Raw genomic sequence first — 20,391 nt, forward strand, 5'->3', positions numbered from 1 at the left:
GGGGAGGAGGAGGAGAAGGAGGAAGAGGAGTGGAGGAGGAGGAGGAGGGGGAGGAGTGGAGCAGGAGGAGCTGCTAACAAGAGGAGTTATAACATGGGAACTTGGCAGCTGCAGCCTCAGCTACAGCCTTGGTGGCGACGGTTAGCGCCCTGGGCAGCCGGCACCTGAGGGACCAATGACCGGAGCCAGTCACTGCGCCTTCCCTAGGGGCTGCGAGGGCGGGTGGGAGGTGGGCGGGTGCTCCGAGTTCCCACCCCGGGCTGTGAGTGTCCACGCGGAGCCCGGAGGAGCCGAGCGCCCCCAAGAGGGCTGTTTCTGGGTGCAAGCACCACTACCCAGTGTGCGGAAAAGGGGAGTTGCATCCTGGAGGCGCCATGGAGCTGGGGAGTAGGGGTTTGGGGTGGGGAGGGCGGCGGGGGGGAGAAGCGGAGTTCCTGGAGAGAAAGGAGGCGCTCTAGCGCCTCGGGAGAACTCTGGGAGAGGAGTCCAGGAGCCCGAGGCGCGGGAGGCTGCAGCCCCCGGTGCAGGCCAGAGGTGAGCGCCGAGGCGGGGGTGGGGGGGGGTAGGCGCGGCTCCCACTGGAGAAGCAAGTGCCTGCCGTCCAGACTGGTGCGGTGTTGGAGACAGCCTAGGCTCCAGCTCTCTGGAGGGCAGCGAGGGGAGGCAGGACTCGGGAAGTGCTGGGGGTGTGTGAAGGTGAAGCGGAGTATCAGAGGCAAACACCAGCTGAGCCTCTAGGAGGAGGAGGAGTGGAGACCAGCCGCGCAGGTGGCCGCCCTCCTCAGCGCCAGGGGCCGGGGCGCCTCACAACACGGCCTGACAGGAAGGAGCTGCAGCGGGCAGGGCGGTGGAGGCTCCAGCAGAGCAAGCCAGTCCGCGGATGGGAGCCTGGTCGGCAGCGGTGGGTGCAGGAGCCTGGGGCGGGGAGCCAGGGCAGAGGTGGAGCCAGGGGCCGGGAGCTGGAGCCAGGGGCCGGGAGCTGGAGCCAGGGGCGAGGATGGCAGCGGGGCCTCTGAGGCCCCAAGCTCGCTCCCACATGACTTAACTTTCTGGGTGGGCATGTGTGCCAGAGGTGCGCTGGGGCCAGCCCGGGCAGGAGGAGTCCACCTATATTTCATTTCAAAATTGTATTCATGAAGTTCTTGATGTCTAAAAAATTTTGTTTTATGAAAAGAAGCAACCACTCTCAACTTACGTTGTAATTAAATTATTCCTTTGAACATGGAATAAAAAAAGAAATTATTAAATTTATTTGAAGACATCCGAATAACATTTGGTTATGCAGTCTGCCTTTTTAAATATGACTTGCAAAATTGAAAACTGCAGAGGAATTCTAAGTCAATAGAAAAATCTCTAAACTTTTTTAAGGACATTCATCTCAAAATGTGGTTTTAAAATTAGGCACTTCACCATCTGACACAGGAAGAGAAAGATAAGAAACCAAATAAAATACTAGCAAAATCTGACAGAAACTCTCTTTCCAATATTAATCTTCAAATGAGAGACTCCATTTTCTACAGAGGGCTCATTTTTTAATATACAAGACCCCCCTCTCCTCCCCACTAAACTTAGAAAATTACACTGGTTTCTTGGGGCTTCTGCCCAAGTTTCTTCCTTATGAACTACTGACATTTCTGCAAACCTCCTCCAAATATTGTGAGAGATACAAGTGGCTTTTTATTATAAAAAGTAGTTGTGATTTAGGATTATCAGTGAAACCCCTTGGGGCTTTATTGAATCATGTCAACAGCTGTCACTAATAATATGTACTTTGCTGGCCACAACATAATGTATTGATAGGTATAAAACAATGTTATAAACTGGAAAAAATATGTTTTTTTATAATTTATATGCAGTCTTATGAATAATACAGAGCTCTTTGTGAGCATTATGGCACTGTAGATAATAAATTTACCCTGTTCTCTGGCCTGCCTTGGGAGTTGTAAAGCAGAATATATTGGTTCACCTTTGTGATAAGAAACAATTTTAGTATGTCAGTAGGTTCTAGCTAACATTTACTTCTGAGGTCTTAAAGAATAGTGTGCTCTAAATGGTTCTGGGAATGTTTATACTGGTTCTGACTCTCCTGGGTAATGTTTCTGTGAGTGATATGATCAGATAACAAGTGGCACTATTTCTCAAGTATTGATATTGTGATAGCTCTTGTAGTTTTATTGCCTGGAGTAGCTGATTTTGTCTTAACTGGATCTGTAGTTCTTTGTGTGTATTTTTAATATGATTTTAAAAAGTGGTTTATAAACTTGTGTACATTTTCTAAGTGATATCACCATTCTTTTTCAGTTATTTTTGCATGGATCAGGAATCAATAAGTCCTTATTGTTCTTGTTTTATCTTCTTGACAAAATACAGACACCCTTATAGGAAATGTTTCTCTTGAAACTGAAATAGCGATCAATTCATCACCACTTCATGTGTTCCAAATGGTAACAAGACATCTACATTGTTAGCAAATCATAATTGATTATATAAATTTAATTTAGAGTAACATGTTTACATAAACTTTGTGAGAATAGCCAAGATTTCTGTGTTTATTAATTTCTCCTACAATAACAGTAAAGGTGGTTATTTTTGCATAGGAAGAAAAAATCTGATATTCAATCATTCTTTTGGCTGATAACATACAATTGAATTTTAAACATGTTGTAATTTTCTCACAGGATAACAAAGAAGAAATAAATTTACAAGCAGCACTTTATTGAAAGTAATAGCTTTTCTACAAGGGGTGAAATATTTCATTTTGTTCTTATTTTCTTAAAACTGCATAGACTAATTCTGAGAAATTACTTAAGCACTTTCTTTATTTATATACATTTTTGGATATTAATGGGTCTTTATTTTGTTTATATGCAGTGCTTAGATGAAACCCTGTGCCTCGGGCTGGGGATGTGGCTCAAGTGGTAGCACGCTCGCGTGGCATGCGTGAGGCCCGGGTTCGATCCTCAGCCACATACAAAGATGTTGTGTCCGCTGAAAACTAAAAAAAAAAAAAATATTAAAATTCTCTCTCTCTCTCTCTCTCTCTCTCTCTCTTAAAAAAAAAGAAACCCTGTGCCTCAAACATGCTAAGCAAGTGTTCTACCATTGAGTAACAATCCCAGCTTCAGGCACAAACACAGGACTTTCAGCTCTTTCTTGATGTGTAGAATTTCTCACCCATGCTTCTGCTGTCTTGATCTAAGTATCTATACATTTACTTCACACTGATACAGTTATTTGATGCACATACACAATACCATTTACTGCAACAAACAGCATGGTGTATAACTTAAATTCATTTTAAGCATTCAAGCTAATTAGAGTCAGAAAGCTATTAGAATAGGGTCTTTTAATCCACTGGTATATTAACCTATATAAGATGGGTGGGCTTTTTATACAAAAAATCCTGAGGTAGTCCTGAAGAATATTTGGATTGAAACAGGTGAAAAATAATGGTTGAGGCCCACTGCTCTTTTGTGTTTCACTAATATTAATGAAGATACCATTAGGAGCAGCACACTAGCTGAGCTGAATAAAGATGGCCAATTTCAAAAAAAATCAGAATTTATGTAATACAGGACCTTTTAGATCACATCAGATTGACTCCTTCGGAAAACAAATGTGTAAGCCATGCAGCTCACAAGACATGACTTGGATCATTCACATTCCACGTGGCTTGTGAGGCCTCTGGCAGAAGAAGACCCTCAACACTGGCTCCCACAAAAGATATTCCTGCAGTCCAATACTGGGATTAGAAAATTGTAGTAAACTATGGTGAAAGCAATTTTGAAGACAGATGCCTTCTGTTTGTTTCCAGAAAAAAGACAGTAAGGGAAAATATGAGTGAAAAAGTCATTTTTCATGAACTCCTCTTTGTTTTGCTTTGTTATCATACCCTATAGAAGAAAACAGAATTCTGACTGTGAGAGGAAATCTGGACCTCTAGTGATTGTTATAGAAGAATAGGAAATGTTGACACCAAGGGTATGCTATCAAATACTTAGCATAGGACTGCCTACTTATTTGAGAGAAGGCTGGGTGATAAATAAAAAAATGCTGGTAAAATCTTTTCTTTTGGTTTCATGAAGCCTAGAGTTTTATTTAATGTTTGAGATCCATTGTGCTTTGAAATATAATCTTCTTAGCATCCCTGCCATAGGTTTATATGAAAGGTGATTTAGCGTACTGTGGTGGGCTAACATCCATTGCTTCTTTTTATGGGAAACATTTTCTACTGAAAAAAAAAACTGGCCAATATTTATTTTTTTAGTTTTTGGCGGACACAACATCTTTATTTGTACATGGTGCTGATGATCGAACCCAGGGCCTTGTGCATGCCAGGCGAGCATGCTACTGCTTGAGCCACATCCCCAGCCCCCTCAAACACACCTTTTATTTAAAATATAGAAATGACTGGCTTTACAAAGCCAGTTATGTAAAAAAATCCAGACACTTTAAAATAAACAGATCACTCACATTATATTTTCTACAAAAATCTTTTATTTACCATAATATTTAGAAAAATATAAAAGAATCGAATTATTTCACGTTCATACAAAAGTTAACCTTAGATAAAACATATATACATTTATGCATAGTGTTCTAGAGTGTACATGCACATACATATTCTAAAATACATAAAAGATTTCATCGACTTGGAGAAAAATTCCAGGATGTATCTAGTATTGATATTATTTAATAAACTATCATGAATAAGTAATTACAAAATCTTGTCTAAACTTGTGAGAAATAGTTTCATATGTTATCTTTATCCCAAGAAAATAAGTTTTCAGAGATTTATCAGAGGATAAATAATCTGTCATCCCTCACAGTCTTATCATGCATTCACTACTTTTCTTATTTTTAGCATAGATTCTCTAGTACTTAAGACTTCTTTCTTCATTTGTATATTTAGTTTTCCACTTCTACCTATTTTGTTTTTCTTTCTTAATCACTCTTTGTATTCTGTTTTTCTCTCTCTCACTCAAAGAATAGATTTAAATGAGACAATATATTATTTTTTAATAAATGAATATATTTTAGTTGCTTCAAGAGTATTTGCTTTTTTTTATAATATGTTACAGTTATTCTTGAGTATTACAAACTCCACGATGGAATATATAAAACATTTTCAACATATATAAACATGCTTTTTTATTTTTGTATTTAAATATTTTATTTTCTCTGAATTTGCTCACAATCTTTTATAACATAATTTTTAGATTTTATTCTAATATGTTATAAAAGACAGTAGAATGCATTGCAATTCATACTACACAAATGAAGTACAATTTTTCATATCTCTTGTACACAACAGAGTCACACCATTCATGTCTTCATACATTTACTTAGGATAATTACATCTATCTCATTCCATTACTTTCCTATCCCCATGCTCCCTTTCTTCCCCTTCCTCTCCACTGCCTTATCTATAGTTTGTCTATTCCTCCCATGCTTCTCTCTCCTTTCCATTACATATCAGAAATTTTATGTCAGAGAAAACATTCAGCATTTGGTTTGGGGGGATTGGTTTACTTCACTTAGCATAATATTCTTCAACTCCATCCATTTACCTGCATATGCCATGATTTCATTCTCTTTAATGATGCACAATATCCCATTTTGTATAAAAAGAGCATTTTCTTTATCAATTCATATACTGAAGGGCATCACAGCATACTACAAGAATGCAGCTGCAAAGATATTTATAGTAGCACAATTTAAAAAATGATTTTAACTATCAGATTATAAATGCTTTTTCTAAAAATCTGATATAAAGGTATAAAAACTCTACATGGTTTCTATTGAACATTGTGGATCTTGAAGGTGTTGAATATTTTCTTATATATTTATCATCAGAAATACTATTATTTCTACTAATAAAATATTTCTAAAATGAAAATATTAAATGGAGAAGCCAATAAAGTAATAGCCTTGTTTCATAATGTATTATGTATAAGACTTTGTGAATATTATAGTATTTTTTAGGTGGAAAACCTTAGCTAGATTTCATTTGAATCTTAGGTTATCTCACTTAGTAACTTTATAAACTATGATATATCACTTAACTCTGGGAATCTCAGTTTGATTATCTGTCAGTCATTAATAATTACTCTCAGATTTTTCTGGAAAATTTGAACATGCCCAATATTGTTTTCTTTTTCTTTTTTAAAAAATATTTATTTATTTATTTTGTAAAGAGAGCTCTCTAAAGTAATGCAGCCCTGAAAAAATCAAGTGCTAGGGCTGGGGATGTGGCTCAAGTGGTAGCGCGCTTGCCTGGCATGCATGCGGCCCGGGTTCAATCCTCAGCACCACATACAAACAAAGATGTTGTGTCCGCCGAAAATATTAAAACATTCCCCCCCCCCTCTCTCTCTCTTTAAAAAAATATCAAGTGCTCTATACAATGTAGACATGTAGTGGTCATAACTTTTGAGATCAGAACTACATGAAGCTTGGTTTGTATACTCCTTCAATTCAAGTATTGTAAACAAGGGATAAGACAATGTTTTTATACCATGAAGAAGACATCATAGCAGGACAGGTAGACACTGCAGTCACTTATCTCCATGAAGTCCAATATCACATCCACCACATTTGCAAAAAGACATCTCATTACATTAAAACTGGTATATGAGATGTAACCTCACTAAAAGTCTCACCAAGCACAAAAATTTGAACACCATACATGGGAGGAAAGAAGCCAGGACCAGATCAAACAGAAACTGCTTGCATTAAGACCTATAACCAACCGGGTGATGTAGCTGAACCCAAAGAAAAATCAAAGCATAAGTATTGGGGTTTAGAGATAAATTTGCAAAAGGCTTAAGTGTTCTAAGGCAAGGAAGCAATGTAAACCATAATTGTAACTATGGAGTTATAAATCACAATTTTAATCAAAAGGACAGAAAAACAGGCAGAAGTACTGGATTAAAGAACAGGATAGAGTTTTTAACTCATAATAGAAGACTTGACAATCCTTACCAAAGGGTTGAAGATGTCCAGAAATTTTCCTTTATGAAAATAATTTGTGGAAAGAATGAGTTTTTCATTTCTGAACAAAATTTTGGCAGAAAGTATAGAATTAGAGAAGGAATAGCAAAAGCACAAAAGTCAGAGAAGTAAGCTAGAGTCTAGTAAGATGTTCAGTTATAGGGTTGGGGATATAACTCAGTTGGTATAGTGCTGGCCTCACATAAACAAGGCCCTGGGTTTAATACCCAGTACCACCAAAAAAAGTTCAGTTACAAATTTTTATTGTGTTTATCATGATGTCATTTAGAATTATTATTAGTATTATTATTTAAATCAGGAATTAAACCCACAGGTGCTTAACTACTGAGCCAAACCCCAGCTCTTTCTTTTCTTTTCTTTTCTTTTTTCTTTTTTTTTTTTTTGAGACTGAATCTTGCAGAATTTCTGAGACTGGCTTTGAGCTTGCAATTCTCATGCCTTAGTCTCTAGAGCCAACCAAGATTACAGGCATTCACCACCATGCCCAGCTTGGAATTTTTTTAAAGTTATTTTATTTTTATATATCAGGACTTTATCTGACAATGATTGTATTTTCTTTTGCTAATGTTTTGAATAGCATCTGTACCTTATACCACAAATAACCTAAAAACTCACTCTTTATATAAATATGATATCATCTTGGTGTGAGTGGAATGATTCTACAGTTCTTGAAGTGACTCCCTAAGTATGGTCAAGCATAATGTCAAATCTTTGATATTGTTCCATAAGAAATTTGGAAAAGAATGTGGGACATTAAATGTATATTCTAATAAAATTAAAAAGCCTTGAAAAATATGTCCCAGATACTTGTGCTTTAATCCATTAGGAGTAATGTTTTAGACTGTATAGTTGAGAAAATAAATGTTGTTTAGAACCCCACATCTCAGTGATCCATTTTATCAATGTTTATTTCCCACTCTAACAGGTCTAAAGTGAACAAAATCTAATGGTCAGGCAGGTCTACTGGGTGGCTTACATCTGAGATAGTTCTCAGAACTCTGGGGTTCCTGCATTTCATGGGTTTTATGAATCATTTTTCCTCTACAATTTGTTAGTATCATAAGAGTACTTGTTTCCATCAAAAATATCCACCTTAGTCTCCCAGACTTTAGAAATCTTCACTTTGTGATGGTGTGCTGTGGGAGAGGTATTAGCTTTCAGAATCAGTTTCAGCCTTCAGCACACTTGTTTATGCTACTTGCCATCTTGAAGGATTTTTCCAGCATAAAGTATACTTAGACAGTTATTTTGTGTATGGATAAAAACTTGAATTTTTATTTAACTTGCCTCTTGGCTGACTCATGTCTCTTAACCAGTGATGAATTTCTATTAATAATTTTACATGAATAATAAATGAAAAGGCATATTTAATAGGAGAAAATTATAAGTAAAAATACAATGAGCCATTATGCCTTCATTAAGATTGCCAAATGAGAAAGAAAATAAATGTATTTTAAATATTTGTAATTTAAAATTATTGTACTTAAAATTTTATAGCAAACACGGTAACTTTAAAACTGTTTCTTTATCTTAATATGTATGATTGAAACTTTATAACTTAAAAGATTATTTTTTCAAACCTGAACTCAATGAATCACACCTCACCAGGTGCAAAACTCAAAAATGAAGGCAGAGAATTTGTATTTTAAGAACAAGATTAGGGGCTGGGGATGTGGCTCAAGCGGTAGCGCGCTCGCCTAGCATGCGTGCGGCCCGGGTTCGATCCTCAGCAGCACCACATACCAACAAAGATGTTGTGTCCGCCGAGAACTAAGAAAAAATAAATAAATGTTAAAATTCTCTCTCTCTCTGTCCCCTCTTCTCTCTCACTCTCTCTTAAAAAAAAAAAAAAGAACAAGATTAAAAAATAAAAAAATAGATGGCTATTATAAAACCTGGAAGATAATGTTGAAAGAATTCTTCAGAATGAAAACAGAAGATTGGACAAGGAGAATAAATTTTCCTAACATGATTCTAAAATGAGAGAAATGAGATATGGAAAAGGGGAGATAGAACATGAAAAAATAAAATTTCCTACTGCTGAGTGGGAATATAAATCTTCAAAGAGTTTAATGTCTTTCCCAAAGTAAAAAGTGATCATGAATAAAGGTGCCAAACCCACAGATGTCCCTGAGTTACCACCAGTCTCCCTGTCTAAAGACACAGGAGAAGTTGTTTCAAGTTTTTTGAGATAAGGTTTAAAACTAAACATCCAAGTCAGTTAACCTTTCTTTAAACTAGGAGCTAAACATAAAGACCATGGTGTCTACACAGACTTTATATCCTGTGATATTACTAGGTCTGTGTTTTAAACAATTTCATCTGTTGCTTTATGAGTTTTTTAAAATGACTGTATTCTGTAATGGAGTCCTTTATAAATTACCTGATAAATGTTGAATAAGAAAACGTTATCTACCATAGCTAGAATATCAATTAGGACATGGTGAAAGGCATTAAAAGTAATTAATCTAGAGAACTAGAAGTAAAAGTGTCCCAGAAATGAATGTAAATTTGCTAGTTTACATTTAACTTCTGGATTCTTACCATGTATCCATTAAAATATAAGATTTGAAGAAATGTATTTTTTAAAACAGTATGTACTAGTCCTTTGTCTTGGCTAAGGGAAGTCAGATCTCTTAAGACCACCTGAATTCCTCCTTGATATAGCACTAAATGCTGTGTGGTCCTGCACTGGCTTTGGCCTTGTTTTTCAGTTCCTACTGTTCTGTAGCACTTTTTTTCTGACATTATTTAAATAGTGCTCTCATTCTGGGTGGTTCTACACATTCTATATTATGAGACAAGCACAGGGTAATCATTAATTATTGAAGAAATACTAAGGCAAATTACTTCTAAAAAATAGATAAAGAGAGCTAACTATTTTCTTTAACTGTTTTAAGACCTAAATATAATTACTCAAAAATTTGTTCTTCATTTTTTTTTTTTATGTCACAGTGGAAAGACGTGAGAGAGACACATGGACAGACACAGGGGATTTATAAAATGTTCTGAGGTTAAACCTTGTTGTACACACCCACTTCTCAAGTATTTGCTTTGAATTTTGATTTTTTTTTCTCTAACATATTAAATCATTAAGATTTGGTAAAAGAGAATGCTTGTTAGTTTTGACTTTGCATCAAAATTGATTCTAGATATTATCTTGCCAAGAATTTATTTATTTCATGATCCTCAGATTTTTGAGGCTTACTTAATATTCTTATCATCTTTCTCTTATGCTTGCATTACTCAGAGACAGAATTGCTATACTCTTTCATATGTATTTCTTAAGAGTAAAAACTTCAGAGTATTAGTTTGGGTATTAAAAGTATTTTAAATTAATCTCATGGTAAAACAACTCTAAATACTCCTTTCTATGTTTTTAGATTTTCAAATTGAGGTTTTCTTCAGAGCATAATTTACTGAATATTTGTGTTTCACAATAACAGAATCAGAAATTCCAGTCACTAAAAGCCATTTATTTAGTGATATATGTAAAATTTGGATTTTTAATTTTGTGCAGCTACAATAATATTTGATAATAATATTTATGATGCTTTCATGAACAAAAGTATATTACAAAAATAGATGTATTTCACTATACCTTAATAAAAATGGACATGTACATGTATCATTATTTAAATGTTTATTTTCACTTCTGGGTATATTTTATCAATATTATTATAAAATAAATCATATAATATTTATAAATTTATGTTTATTTGTTTGTACCATATTTATTATATTATTGTTATATACATATTGCTGGTTAATACATTCTTTTTTTAAAGAGAGAGAGAGAGAGAGAGAGAGAGAGAGAGAGAGAGAGAGAAGAGAATTTTAATATTTATTTTTTGGGGCTGGGGATGTGGCTCAAGCGGTAGCGTGCTCACCTGGCATTTGTGCGGCCCGGGTTCGATCCTCAGCACCACATACCAACAAAGATGTTGTGTCCGCCGTGAACTAAAAAATAAATATTAAAAAAATTCTCTCTCTCTCTCTCTCTCTCTCTCTCTCTCTCTCTCTTTCCTCTCTCACTCTCTCTTTAAAAATAAAATAAAATAAAATAAAATACTGGCAGGGCATGGTGGTGCAGGACTGTAATCCCAGCAATTTGGGAGGCCCCAGGATTATAAGTTCAAAGCCAGCCTCAGCAAAAGTGAGGCCCTAAGCAACTCAGTGAGACCCTGTCTCTAAATAAAATATAAAATAGGTCTGGGGATGTGATTCAGTGGTCGAGTGTCCCTGAGTTCAATCCCTGCCAAAACAAAATTGGAAAATGCCATATAAAATCCCTTTAAATCTCTAGTTCTCCCGTAAAATTAAAAAACATCCAATTGAAATATTTTATTAGTCACTCCTTTTTCTGGATCACATCTGCATTAAGGTACACCAGTGTGGTTAAATGACCCACCACCAATGGGTTTCTGTTAGTATCTTCTTCTCCACTATTAGTATCTTCTCTGTTGTGGAACCTGGCAAATTGCCAGGGGGTTAAAGAGTACCACAAACTCTCATCAGAAACCTTCCTACAGCCTCCATGCCCATTCAAAGCAAGTTCTATTTTTACAAATGTTTGACAAGTTGAGGATTTTGTCCTATTCTGCATTGGCAGATGGAGTGTCCCAAATCTAATCTATCATGATAATCACAGGATTTTTTTAAGACAAACTCCTTTATCATCCCTCCCCTCTTCTGACCTAGTACATCTAGGCTGGGTTCCTGAAACTTTTATTTTTTCAAGTTCTCAAGATGCCTCAATACAGAGCTAGATCTAGGAATTACAGCCTTGCTCTGCTTGAGAATTCTCTTGACTTGGAAATTACTTCGCAGTATTGCAGGTCATTCTCTCTAGAATAGAAGTCCCTGTTTATTGGCTTAGCAACAGGAACATACCCACAGTTGCCAGAAGCTTATTGATAGGCAGAGGAATGTGCATGGAAGGACTGTGTTTCTTAAGCTTTTCCAGTTGTTTCTTCTATAGAGAATACCCTAGCATGATTGCAGCCTTGATTTTGGCTGAACCCTGATTGAAGGAGGCAGCACTGATGAGACCCACTTAAAGCAGTCTTTACCACCCATCTGCTTGTCGCAGAGGTCCTGGGAGAATTGGAGGCCCTTACTGAAACAACTTTGTCACCTACCTTTGTCAGAGTTTTCCTTGTGGTTCATTTCATGGAGATGGACACCAATTTTGGAGGCAACTCAGCCTGGTCTTGAATGTAGATGCCTTTATTTCTTTGTAAATTTAAAATTATTTAGTTATTCTAAATTGTCATATATGACAGCAAAATGCAATTCAGTTCATAGTACGCATATAGAGCACAATTTTTCATTTCTCTGGTTGTACACAAAGTAGAGTCACACCATTCGTGTTTTTTATATATGTACTTAGGGTAATGATTGTCCATCTCATTCCACCCTCTTTCCTACCCCTGTGCCCCTCCCTTCTTCTCTCTCCCCTTTTTCCTATCCAAGGTTCCTCCATTCCTCCCATTTTCCTGTCCGCCATTATAGATCAGCATCCACATATTAGAGAAAACATCTGGCTTTTGGTTTCTTGGGATTAGCTTATTCCATCCATTTACCTACAAATGCCATGATTTTGTTCTCTTTTATTGCTGAGTAATATTCCATTGTGTATATAGGCCACATTTTTTTATCCATTCATCTACTGAAGTGCATCTAGGTTGGTTCCACAGATTAGCTATTGTGAATTGTGCTAATATAGATATTGATGTGGCTGTGTCCCTGTAGCACTCTGATTTTAAGTCCTTTGGCTAACTAACCCCATGAGAAATCCTGAGTTAAAAACCACCTAGTGAAGCTCTTGAATCTGCCAAAAACTGAGGAGTGGGTTAGCTGGTCCAAAATGATAAGAGAACTGTCTCACAAGACTTTTGTTGCTTTTCCTCCCCTGCTAGAGACTTGGTTTGCTTTTCTTTGGCTCCCATTCATTTAAAATAAAACTGCTTTCCTACCAAAGGAAAGAGTATTTGCTGGCCCTTCCTGTCTCTCTAGATTAATTGCTCACTGCCCGCACCGCTTTTGTACCCTTTCCTGTGACCCTTCTGAAACCAAGGTGGTTCCCTGAAGGCTCCAAAGGTGCCTGCATGCTGTGCCTCTGCACCCCCTTGCCCTTAAAGTTTGGCAATCCCTGCCCTTCAATTCTAAAGCAAGCCTGTAGAGCAGGTTTCCCCAACCCTTGCTCCAGGTTAGGCCCTTGGTAAAAATCCAACTCCACATTCAGTAAATATCATTTTACTCTCCAAAATTTCCAGTTGTTTATATTTGCATAGATCACCTCTGAATGAATCCTAAAAGTCAACAATCGTTTAGGTGGTTGAATAGCTAAGGGATGGGGTGGAAGGGAGATAATTCATGGTGCATACAAAGTGATTCTTTTGAACTTTCATACTCTATATGTTTATTACCTATTCCAATAAATACGATTCAGATTTAAAAACACCAACACAAGGCTGGAGTTGTGGCTCAGTGATACAGATTGACTGGCATGTGTGAGTCCCTGGGTTGGATGGATCCACTGCATATAAATAAATAAAATAAAAGATCCATTGACAACTAAACACACACACACACACACACACACACACACACACACACACACACACACACACCCCTGAGCTGTAAAAGAAAATTCCATTCTGATTCTTTTTTTTTTTTTTTTTAGAGAGAGTGAGAGAGGGAGAGAGAGAGAGAGAGAATTTTTTTAATATTTTATTTTTTAGTTATCGGCAGACACAACATCTCTTTTTTTTTTTAAAGAGAGAGTGAGAGAGAGGGGGGGACAGAGAAAGAGAGAGAGAGAGAGAGAGAGAGAGAGAGAGAGAGAATTTTAACGTTTATTTATTTTTTCTTAGTTCTCGGCGGACACAACATCTTTGTTGGTATGTGGTGCTGCTGAGGATCGAACCCGGGCCGCACGCATGCTAGGCGAGCGCGCTACCGCTTGAGCCACATCCCCAGCCCCCTCAAAATAAGTTTTAATGTGGACTTAATACAAAACCCTAATCACTACAACAGTTCTATTTTACTCTAAATCTTAATTTCTCAAATTGCACATTCGTGTCACAATAATTTTCTTTGCAAAAGACTTTTTAAGTCTATTTTTTTATCCCAGAGTCCCATATCCACCATTACTAAAAAAAAAACACAGAAATTAATCTTCACTATTTTCATGTTATGTTCAATCTCATAGGATTCAACCTACAGAAACCATATAAATCAGACCTACAACATAATTATTTTTAATTAAGATGTAAGCTAAAGTTATATCTCCATATAAAAACCCCTTCAAAAATATTATACCTTGAAGCTCCACAATCACTAATTACAAAAAGCATAATAACTAATTATATATTCAGCTATTGAGACAAACTATGTAAAGCAAACCCAAGTGCAGGCTATTTAGTGTTGGAATTATGGGCTGGGAACCACATTAGTTGAAACACACTCTTAAGGAGAAAGCATGTTCCATGTCCAAATAAAACTGCAATGCCAGCTTTCATTACAAGAGTGTGCACCCCCAATGTATCTATCGATTTCAAGGGATTTGAAATAGAAAGTAATCATTTCTTTTAGAGGTGGCCACAACAATTCTGTCTACATTTCTGTATCTGTTCTAGGTTCTTCATTTCTCCTACTCATACATGATCTCTCTCTAAAGCAAATACATGGTCAATGTTTCAAACACAGAAAATAATGAAATCTGGAAAAATAAGAGATCCAAAATAGCCAAAGCAATTCTTAGAAAAAAAGAGTGAGGCTGGTGGAATTACTATTCCAGACTATACTACAGAGCAATACTAACAAAAACAGCATTGTATTGACACCAAAATAGACAAGTAGACCAATGGCAAAGAATGGGGGACACAGAGTCTAACCCACAAAACTACAATTATCTTATATTAGACAAAAGTGCCAAAAACACAAACTGGAGGAAAGATAGCATCTTCAAAAATGGTGCTGGGACAACCAGAAATCCACAGGGAACAAAATAAAATTAAACCCCTATCTCTCTCCATGCACAAAACTCAACTCAAAGTGGATCAAGGACCTAGGAATTAAACCAGATACTATGTCTCTAATAGAAGAAAAAGGAGACTCAAATCTCCATCATGTAGGATCACACCCCAACTTTCTTCATAAGACTCCTGTAACTCAAGAATTAAAACCAAGAATCAATAAATGGGAGAAATTAAAATGCTGCATTTTAGCAAAAGAAACAATCTGTGAGGTCAATAGAGAGTCTACAGAATGGGAGAAAATCTTTAGTACAAGCACATCAGATAGAGCACTAGGATATATAAAGCACTCAAAAACCTTAACATCAAAAGAACCAAATAACCCAATTGATAAATTGGCCAAGGAGCTAAACAGACACTTCTTAGAAGAGGATATAAAATCATTCAACTAACATATGAAAAATGTCTAACATTTAAATAAATGCAAATAAAAATTGCTCTAAGATTTAATCTCACTCCAGTTGGAATGGCAGCTATCAAGAATACGAACAATAAGTGTTGGCAAGGATATGGATGAAAAGGCACATGCATACATTGCTGGTGGGACTGCAAATTGGTGTAACCACTCTGGAAAGCAGTATGGAGATTCTGGGAAAACTTAGAATGAAACCACCATTTGAACCAGCTATCTCACTCCTTGGTTTATTCCCAAAGAACTTAAAAACAGTATATTACACGGACACAGCCATATCAATGCTTATAGCAGCACAATTCACAATAGCTAAATTATGGAACCAATCCAGATGCCCTTCAATAGAAGAGTGGATAGGGAAAGTTAGTATATATACACAACAGAACATTACTCAGCTTTGAAAGAGAATATAATCATAGGTGGCCACAATAGAATTTACTGGTAATAGAATTACTGGTAAATGGATAGAGCTGGGAGAATATAATGCTAAGTGAAACAAGCCAATCCCAAAAGAACAAAGGCTGAATGTGTTCTTTGCTATGAGAATGCTGACTCATAATGGCATTGGAGTTGGGGAGAGCATGGGAAAATTGGAGAAAATTTAGGGCAAATGGGGGGAGGGGAAGGGAGGAGGCAAGGGAGGAGGAATGATGGTGGAATGATTTAGACATGATTACCCTAAGTACATGTATGAAGACACAAGTGGTGTGAACGTACTTTGTGTACAATCAGTGACTTGAAAAATTGTGCTCTATATGTGTAACATGAAATGAATTGCATTCCGCCATTATGTATAACAAAGTAGAATAATTTAATTTAAAAAATAGTAATAAATAGTATGTGAAATAAAATGATCTAACAATAGATAATTATTTGGAATGCAAAATTATGAACCATGCTTACTTTATTCAAATAATAAGCCTGAAAAATGCAAAAGCAGGGCATAGGTTATAAGTCTTGTTGGAACTCAGAAGCCAAGGGAGAAAGGAAAGGTCTATGCAAAGCACACAGTGAAATAATCAGGGTCCTTATCAACACAATTGCTGTGATAAATATATTTTCCTCCCAAGGAGAACCGTTCATTCACACTTCAAACAAAATTTACACTGTGGTGTAGAGGGCATATATCCTCACAAATTTCCAACAGGTTCATAAAAAAACTTGTAGACAAATGAAGGTTTGCATGCATGGTATCTGTCCATATGTCCATGCAATACCCAATCCCCTGATTTTTCTTCGCTTCCAACTCGCATCCAGGAAGAATCACACACATGCATGAGCATGCAGATTAAGATCAAGATCACAATTGCAATATGCACTCAGCCAAGCAGACAAGCAAAATCTGTTCCAGTGAATTTTCCTCCTCCAAGAATCTGCCCTTTGAAAACAAACAGAATTTTGCCCTGCTGTAAGGAGACTGTGCCTGGAGAGGGTTCCAGAGAGGAATTCCAGTGCAATTCAGCAGCCACTGCTAAAAATGAGTATAGACTGGCTTGGTGAGTAGAAAAGCACAGTCTGGCTAAGGACATTTACCTGCACTATTCTAAGATCAACATTTACCTATTGGATCCCTTAAGTGTCAATCAAGTAAGTGGCTCCTCTAGGAGATTGGTGCACATGCTCTCCTAAGCCTCTTCTGAAAACAAATGAAGATATCACCCACACTGTGCTCACAAGCTTGGGCACAAGTACACACACACTCACACACAGAACCTTGCAACTCTGCCAGCCTGGATGCTTAATGCTTAGGATCCAGCATAAAAGGAAGAAGAAATCCAAACATAAGTAAGCTGTGTAGGGTGATCCTGGCTCTTTCCTGGCCACCTCTCATTTTATTTACTACCCGTTACATGCACATCCCATTGTTTGGCACCTTGGCATTTCCCACCCTCAATCCAGGAGCTAAAACTCCACAACAGACTGCTTTCTCAGGTACAACCCCACCCCAGCCCCAAATTGACAGAAAAACCTCCTTTCTTCCCTCCACAGTTTCTTCTTTCAACTCCTCTAGCAAAACATTTCCTATTTCCTACTAGCACATAAAATAGAACCAAGTCATCCACTACTTCCACTTGCTTGACTGAGCATTAGGTAATGAGTGCAGTCTTAATCTAGCAGCTGAGCTCCAGGTGGCCTTCACACATAGGTCCTCTGTGCCTCATCAAAATTCAGAGCCCAAAGCAAATTTGTTTTACCAATTTTCAAATGAATTAATGTAGCTGTTAATCTAAGTGATACACATATGAATCAAACACTGAAGAAATTTGTCCTATTAAAAATATTCAATACTAATCTAAACTAAACTCATTCTTCCTAAATCTACATTGAAAACCTACATACTCTGCATATTTCAGTAGATATTGACTTCTGCATTCAGTTATGAATGGTACACTTGCATATGTCATCATGTATTGATTTTATCATACATCTGTAAGACCCCTAATTAAAAAATATGTATCCAAATACACACCTAATAAACTTCTATGTTTCAGATCTTACATATTTTTTTACCTATACATTCTTATGAATATTTATGTTTCTCAATACCAATATTCTTCCACTAAAATTACCCCTGACCAAAATTGAAATGTTATGTTACCTCTAACTTTACTCCATTATCTAAAACTAATTTTATGTATAGAGTTGATATAGCAGTACAGATATATAGGGGATAAACATCTTCTGAGAATCTCAAAACTAGATGCCAGAATGATCCCTGGGCAATATTAAGGCAGCTATGTAGGCCCTGTGAGGCATGCTGTCAACTTCCAGGAAAATCAACATGCTCAGAATGAGGATATGTTTCTAAATCAAGCTCTGTCTCCTCAATCCAGGGAAGATGCACATAACCAGGCCTGTCTGGATACCTGATCCTGTATGAGTTGGTAGAACTTTGTCAACTTGTGGAAATGTAACAGGAAGATGGGTGCAGCCTCCATCTCATGGGGCCCTTGGAACCACCTGTTAGGAGAAAGTGGTTGCCAAGGCAGTGACCACATCTCACTTTCTTGACTAAGGGAGTGACCTCACCTCAATTCCTAGGCCTTGGAGCTGACTAAATTTGGAATCCAGGTAGCTAGGCACCCAGAGCCAGACAAAGTTCCACTCTGCTCACTTGTTTTGAATTATCAAAGACAGAGTCATACTTTCTTGGCATCTACTGAAAGGTGGATGAGCAAATGCCATTAAAACACTGAGAACGGCCCTTTCCTGAGAATGAAGGTACAGGATCCTCACAGGGTCATGACATCTGTGGTGAGTTTGCTCAAGGAGACTAGAGCTGAGAAAGGACAGGTTCTTGCAGGTGAACATAGTTTAACCCACCAGTCAGATGACACTTTGGATAGACACAGAACCTCTCCAGGTGTGTGTGTGTGTGTGTGTGTGTGTGTGTGTGTGTGTGTGTGTGTGTTTATTTGTATTTTGTCTCATATTCCCTGAGAATGTGCAGGGAAAAACATTTGTTTGGTTTTCATTGATTGTATAGTAGTGAGTCAGCTCTATTTTTTAATTTTTTGAGGAATCTTCAGTCTTCTATTACAGCTCTACCAATTTACATTTCCAACAACAGTGGATGAGGATTCCCTTCTCATTACATCTTCTCTTCTGCACTTTTTATCTTTTGTCTTTCAAGCAAGTGTGAGATGATATCTCATTGTAGTTTTGACTTGCATTTCTCTGATTGTTAGTGATACTGTGCAACTGTTCCTGTGCCTGTTGGCCATTTGTATACATCCTTTTGAAAAATTTCTATTCATTTCTCTTCATTTTAAAATTGGATTACTTGTGGGGTTTTTTGCTCTTGAGTTGCATGAGTTCCTAATGTAATGATAGCATTGTTCATAATAGCCAAGGTATCAGAATGATCTACATGTCTGTTGACAACGGATATATTAGAAAGATGTAAAACACACACACACACACACACACACACACACACACAGAGAGAGAGAGAGAGAGAGAGAGAGAGAGAGAGAGAGAGAGAGAGAGAGAAGGTAGTGTTATTCAGTACTAAGAAAAAGAAAATCCTGCCATTTTTGGAGAGCAAATAAAAGATTCATCACATTATACTAAGTAAAATAAGTTAGAAACACCACATAACCTTAACTATATGAGAAATCTAAAATAGTAGATATTATAGAAGCAGAAAATAGAATGGTGGTTGCCAGAGGTTGGGATATAGAGGAGTTTGAAGATACTAGTCAAAATATACCAAGTTTCAGTTATGCAAATGGATGCATTCTTGTGCTCCCCTGTAGAGCATGGTGACAGTAGTCAACTACACTCTTTAGTATACAGGAAATTTGCTAAGAAAACAGATCTCAAAGTGTTCAACACCACAAACACACATATACACACACACACTGTCACACAGAGTAACTGTGAATTCACAGATGTATTTATTAGCTTTATGTGGTTATTGGTCCACAGTGATTGTATGCATGTGTGTGTGTGTGTGTGTGTGTGTACGTATATGTGTATGTACCAAATTATACAACTTAAATATATAATCTATTATATATATTTTAATTGCTCGGTTATACTTTAATAGTGTTGTTTTAAAAGTATAAAATACAAGTGCTACACATTATATCTTTATATTCATGCATAGAATTCAAAAGTTCATATACCTCTTGGCAGTCTAACAGTGTATATGATATTTTGCACACAGATTAATACACACACTGGATGTTCTAAACTGGTGAAAGGAGGGGAACAAGGTGCATGAGCTAGTCTGCTAAAACATAAGAGTAGGGGACCTGCCTTGTTGATATGTCCCCAATCTGAGGATGATCAGGCTTTCATCTTTTTTCTCTATTTTTAGGGCATAAAGAAATATTGACACTAAAAGGACATCCCTCTTGCCTCTTTGCTCACCTGAGCTTTCTGGAAGACGCAGTGTGATTGCCCACTCCAACAAGC

At 37.1% G+C, this 20,391-nt stretch overlaps 1 long non-coding RNA gene across 1 annotated transcript in view; it reads left to right on the forward strand.

The window, feature by feature from the left end:
- The first annotated feature begins 410 nt into the window (after positions 1–410).
- The window catches only part of LOC144370379 (uncharacterized), an 80,249-nt gene continuing 60,268 nt past the window's right edge, over positions 411–20,391 (forward strand). The window contains exon 1 of the long non-coding RNA XR_013430362.1: positions 411–534. This is a non-coding gene — a long non-coding RNA (uncharacterized LOC144370379). The remainder of the gene's footprint in view (positions 535–20,391) is intronic.

The sequence above is a fragment of the Ictidomys tridecemlineatus genome, chromosome 14 (assembly GCF_052094955.1).
Source record: "Ictidomys tridecemlineatus isolate mIctTri1 chromosome 14, mIctTri1.hap1, whole genome shotgun sequence".
In the NCBI taxonomy this organism is placed as follows: Eukaryota; Metazoa; Chordata; class Mammalia; order Rodentia; family Sciuridae; genus Ictidomys; species Ictidomys tridecemlineatus.